This window comes from Topomyia yanbarensis, chromosome 2 (genome assembly GCF_030247195.1).
Source record: "Topomyia yanbarensis strain Yona2022 chromosome 2, ASM3024719v1, whole genome shotgun sequence".
NCBI classification, from domain to species: Eukaryota; Metazoa; Arthropoda; class Insecta; order Diptera; family Culicidae; genus Topomyia; species Topomyia yanbarensis.
In genome coordinates this window covers 56,516,039-56,521,811 of record NC_080671.1, presented here as the reverse complement: position 1 = coordinate 56,521,811, position 5,773 = coordinate 56,516,039, and positions in this window count along the sequence as shown.

The following is a 5,773-nucleotide window of genomic DNA, read 5'->3' as shown; positions in this document are numbered from 1 at the left end:
CCCGCCACGGAGTGACGGATGCTCATTTCGTCTAACCTTTAGTCGCAGTGTCGATAATCAAGCTAGCCAAAATGTTGCATTCGGAAGAATTTCATATTTTGATTTGATTGTTTCGGATATTGTGGACGGACATCTCCTGGTTTTTCACTGACTATCCTGGTGTCCTAGGAAGTCGAGGAAAAAGCTTGATTTGACCTGTTTTTTCTCCTGTAAGCCTAATAACGGGTGTTCAATAAAAAATGAGAATTCAATGAGAAATAATGTTTATTCTTCAAAAAAAAAACGTCAATGAATATTGGAGAAGGGGCCCTAGTCAGCCGTACGACGCAACTTACTCGCGATGCTCCCACAAGAGCGCTGGACGGCACTGACATCCGTCTTCCGGATACTATTACGGATCCCGGTGGTAAACTGCTTCGAATCCTTGACCCACCAATTATTTTTGTACACTAGGGCACTGAGGAAGCTGAAAAAATCGCCAATGGGACGGCACTGGGGCAAGTTGGGCGGGTTCCCTTTTGGCACGGCACGTTGTCTTTTTCTGCTAATGGGAAGACGCCTCGTCCGGCCAGAAGACGTACTTCCCATCCGCATGATGCTCCTCTTGGTACACTTGTTGATTGATGGCCAGACCACTCGGCTTGAACCATGGCTTTGAAATCCCTTTGTCCGATATGGCAATGTACAGCAAAACTTTTTTTAAATTTATGCATAAACTTATATTTTACTTCGGGGGTTGTGGCCGACTTGTCGCTGGAATAGTAGCTGTCATTTCCTGGAATTCAAGAGCGGAAAGTAACTTTCGTCGTCCAGCATGCACGACGTCTCGCTGTAGTTCTTCTTCATCCAACGGCACTGCAATTTCACGACCGCTATCTGCTCGACCGTGTACTCGGGGGACCGAGCCTTCTTCCGACAGAACATGTCCTCCATCTTGAGGGTCCAGTGAATGAAGGTATGGGAGCAGTGATATTTTCGGCCAGCGTCTCGCAAACTCGTTCCGCCCATGTTGTCGAACAGCTTTTTCAACGCTTTCTTCTTCTTCTTCGCTACCGGCCTTCCGCTCCACGCTCAGGGATGCCAGGATTCGGTAAACTGTACTCACGGGCACGTTTTCGTCTCGAAAGTGGTCTACCGTAAACTTTTTTTCACGATGGCCATGCGTTTCGTAAAACCGTACAACACGCTCGCGGAGTGCTTGCTGTTTCGACGCCATCTTCGATTGAACTGACGGTAACGCTCTCGCGAGCTGTTGATTATGGAACCCCTTTAGCATCAACACCAGTTCCTAATCGCTCTACTTTTCCATCTCAATCGGATCGGAAGCTACTATCGCTCTGCTTGTCAACAGTGCAGTGAATCAAACGAACGTTTCTACATACAGTCTGCTGTTTACATGTAACGCGAAAAATAACAGTTGTCCCAAGCCAGTGTAAACAATAAAGCACCGATACTTTCATGGATACGGTAACGATCGTTTATTTAAAAATTATTGAAACTCAGCAGCAAAATTTGAACAATCTTCGGTACAATACAGTGGTCGTTAGTCCAATCCGCCCTTGTGTTCGCGAAGTGGAACACGTTGTTGCGCATGACAATGTTAGAGTCAAGATACCCGTTTTGATTGACGATGATATGACTGATGTGCGTCTGCACGATCTATCCCCGCGTACTACCAATAAATTGACTACAACCATCATGTCGGAGTACGTAATGGTGAAAGTTTGAAACCTGGAGATAGATTTTTCCAGGTATATCCAATGGTGTTCGTATCGTGAGAATGCGAGTTATTCCTTCATACCTGAACCACTGAGAACTGACATACAAGTAAAGTTTTCAACTTGTGTAAGAAATTAAACTGTCGCTTTGAAATGACAACAGCAAGTAGCAACTTGCCACTGGTCGGCGCTTCGATCGGCCAGCAATCGCTATACGGGACTTGTATGCAAACTTGGATACAATGGTGACTCACGTATTCAAACCTGAATGCGATGGTGATTTTCAACCTATTTTCATTTAAATGTTTACACAGGTTTTTCGGGAAAGTTTGTTCTAGCTTATATGTCTGTTCTCTGTGCCTGAACATTCAATATGAAATAGAGGGTGTAAGCAAATCTCAAATCATGCTGTGCACATATGAAGGACAGATCCCTACATGCCTCTAATCAAACAACATTAACTGCGAGCAAACCTAACAACATCAACTAAATCATCAACAACCGGAGTTGTAGCTCAGCCACCAACGAATGCTGGATGAACAGAATCTACACATAGTGTGTCCCAGGGCCGGCGGAAAGCGTGGGTAGTATGGGTAGTACTACCCACTCGAAAATATCCGAGTGGGTAATTACCCACTCGAAATTTTGAACCATTTCAAGAAATTTAGATGTGCCACGCGTGTATCTCGCACTACACACATTTAAAAACATCGATGTACCACAATTCCATTTGCATAAACGAACGTGATTTAATGTGAATGTAATGTAAGCGTGTGCATTGCGAAAAGGGAAAAAAATCCTTACTAATAGACCCCTCACCCTATGCTTTCTACCCACTCGGGCGTAAAGTGTTTCGCCACCCCTGGTGTGTCCGATCATGGTGATCGAATTCCCACGAAAAAAATTTCTGGTAGAGCTCTTCCTCCCAGACCCACAGAACTTTTTTACTGTCGACGCTCTGACTGCTAGACCCAAGAACTTTGTAACTGCCGAAAACCTGTGGAGAAGGCACAGTCGATTGTGAGGTAACGGGGGGCGGCAGTCCCCTTTCGACTGTCCTGGTTTTTTACTCGCCTCATATGGTCACCCTAACGTGTAGCTCTTTCAATCAATGCGCACGCTAATTGTAATTCGTGTCATTTCTACCGTATTCAAGATGGTCATGTTGAAATTGTTGCAAATATCACGCAGTAAGATAGATCGAATAGATCATCGTAGCATGCCGTCTTTAGAACCAGCTTAGGTGCGATGCATACGGAAACAATGCCAATAAGTCTTTGCCATTGATTCGGAATTGACAAACGACAGCTTCAGTACCTGGTACCGAGCAAAGGTTAATCTGATTGAAAAAACAGCACAGTTTGATCCCCAAAAACGCTACTACATAGTGTTTACTCGTCCCTGGCGAATAATGTTAAAATTGGGGAAGTTTTGGGTCTAGGGTTGCCAACCCTCCGGGTTTGGCCCGTAGACTCCGGTTTTTGGAGACAATCTCCGGGTCTCCGGGTCAAGTGAAACCATGAATAATTTTAACTGAATTTGTTTGTTTCAAACGAACTCTTCTGGTGTTTATGTTGGCTGCAGCTGCAGCGGTCATTTATTGTTAGCCATAGCGAAAAACTTCGTTCCTTTGTTGGAACTTCACTAGCGACTGTGATGATAAATAACCAAATTTGCGCCCAGCACAAACTCCGAAAGACATCACAGTGTGTTTCCCAGGCGTTGCAGCTTCCCTGTCAGCTTCACTCTACTTCTCATATTAGCTGTGGCAGAGGAAAATCATTGGTCGGGTTAGTTTCCACAGCGAGAGTGGCCGGTACTTTTGGCTTTTTTGTCGTTGGTCGGGGAGTTGAAGTTTCATACCTATATAAATCGACCAAACGGTTTACGAACGAGAAAAATTCACAGTATAATGCGAGATATTCAGAAAAAAGGTGTGCATTATGATTTGCCGAAACAAAGCACTAAACGGTGAATGTGAGTCAATTTTGGTGATTGATACCTCGACGAGTTACAAAAAGAATACTTGTCTCATTTAAACACAGCAGGTAGATCTATTGTCAACGTATACTCGTGCTTCTATAAAAGCCTATCCCATGTCAGTAAAAATTTCCGGGCGAAAGCCTCATCGGAGGTGGCAACCCTATTTACGTCGGAAATTAACCAGGTTTTACACAATGCAAATGTATAGTGTAAACCCTGGGGAATAATGTGGGGACTCAAATATGAGGACATTTGGGGATTTAGCTGTCCCCTGTGGGATTTTCTGCTAGTTTCTAAGATTTCCGAGACCAGGAACCACTTACTTCGGTACAGCACCCTTCAAGCGGCAGTCTGAGGCCTTTGCGAGGAGTGAAGTGATTTTCCTCTTTGGAAAATTTATAGGCACATTAGAAGAAGTTTTCACAATGGGATGGTCAGACTCTCGCTTTTTAGTGAACAAGGAAGCGTAGAAATCAATCGTGCTTGGTGGCGTAGCCCTACTGCAGCATGTCTTCTAGGAGTGTCCCTTAAAAGAGTGCTTCAATTTTGCCTCACATAATTTATATGCGTGATATGTCAAGAGATCATGCGGAGCCTCTCGACAATAAGAAGATTTTTCATTATTCTCTCAGTATTTTCAAACCGTGCTTTGTTTCTATAATACGTAGCTGTAGGCTCAATTGTTTGCAAGGACGGGAGTTCATGCTCCGGCGCACAAAAAGGCGAACAGATCAGCATTGTTCAAAGAACAAATTTTGGAAGAGCAGATCCGGCGAGGGGCTCGGAATGAAGCTGAAGGAAAATCAGTAAATAATAATTGCTTGCAAACCAAAATTTTCACTGAGTGTGAATACACTAGAATACAGTATTTGTTTGGACAGGGTTTGAGACGTTTCTCATTATAAAGAACTACGTTGTCCTCCAAAATTGCTTTATTCAACCGTTTGTCATGGGAGTATAACAAAGAATGAATTGTGTTTGAGCAATTGCTAGATCTATGCACAAAAACAATGACAAAAAGATAGGGTTGGCAACTTATCTATCAACTGTGGCGTCGCTCCGAGTCAGGGTTGCTGTGTGTTCTTTTCCATTGCTACAAGTGAAGCAAAGGGTTCTTGAAGGAGCCAACCCCATACTTCGCAACAAAGGCCCCTGTCGGAGACACCATCAATCTCTACTATCCGGGTTGTTACGTAGACAAGATACTTCTTCGTCCACGGCCGAGTGTTGTTTAGTTAGATCATGAGAATCGATGATGTTAAATAGCTTATCTTTGGTCCGGAGGTAGACCATCAAGGGGCCGGTTGTATTGTATGCATAGAATCAACATTGCGCATTGCATACACGCAGAACATTAGGTATGTAAAAAAATATTGTCACTTGGTGTTCTATTTACCATCACACCATTTATGGATATGTTTTGAAGTCAAGAATAATGTTTGAAAAAATATGTTAATGTCGTAACATTTTCACCAATTATGTACAGAACAATAACATGTCTAACCGGAATCATACAATGTGATTGTAGTATCTCAATCACTAATTACTCAGAAAGTAATGATTTTGCTTAACATGTTCATTTTACCACCAATTCCCCTGCAGTAATAATCGGCAGTTACGGAGTGTTACTACAGAAACAAGCGATAATACTGTCTTACTCAGACTTAGGGTGGTACGTCTGCAGTTAGTCTTTACGGATTGGACCTTCATGCAATGTTGTATAGAACATCAACAGTGATACTATAGTTAAGTCAAACAATGTCGCCAGCGTGGTGATCATGCATTGGGTTGATATTAAAAGATCATCGAATTTCACAAATAAGTAAATAGTATGCAAACTTTATTACGAAAACAACACTTTATTTTGCGATATAATACAACATTATACGAGACAGATTAGGAGTTATTCCAGGATTACCTTTCGATACTAGTTGTGCTAGAAAAGTTGGAAATCCGTTGATACCTAGTTTGCCCTTTCGGATCGGGATCCATTTCAAAAAATACCAACCATCTAAATCGATTTCAAGTTTTATTCCTATAAACATCTGTTATATATGTTCGTATTGCATAGA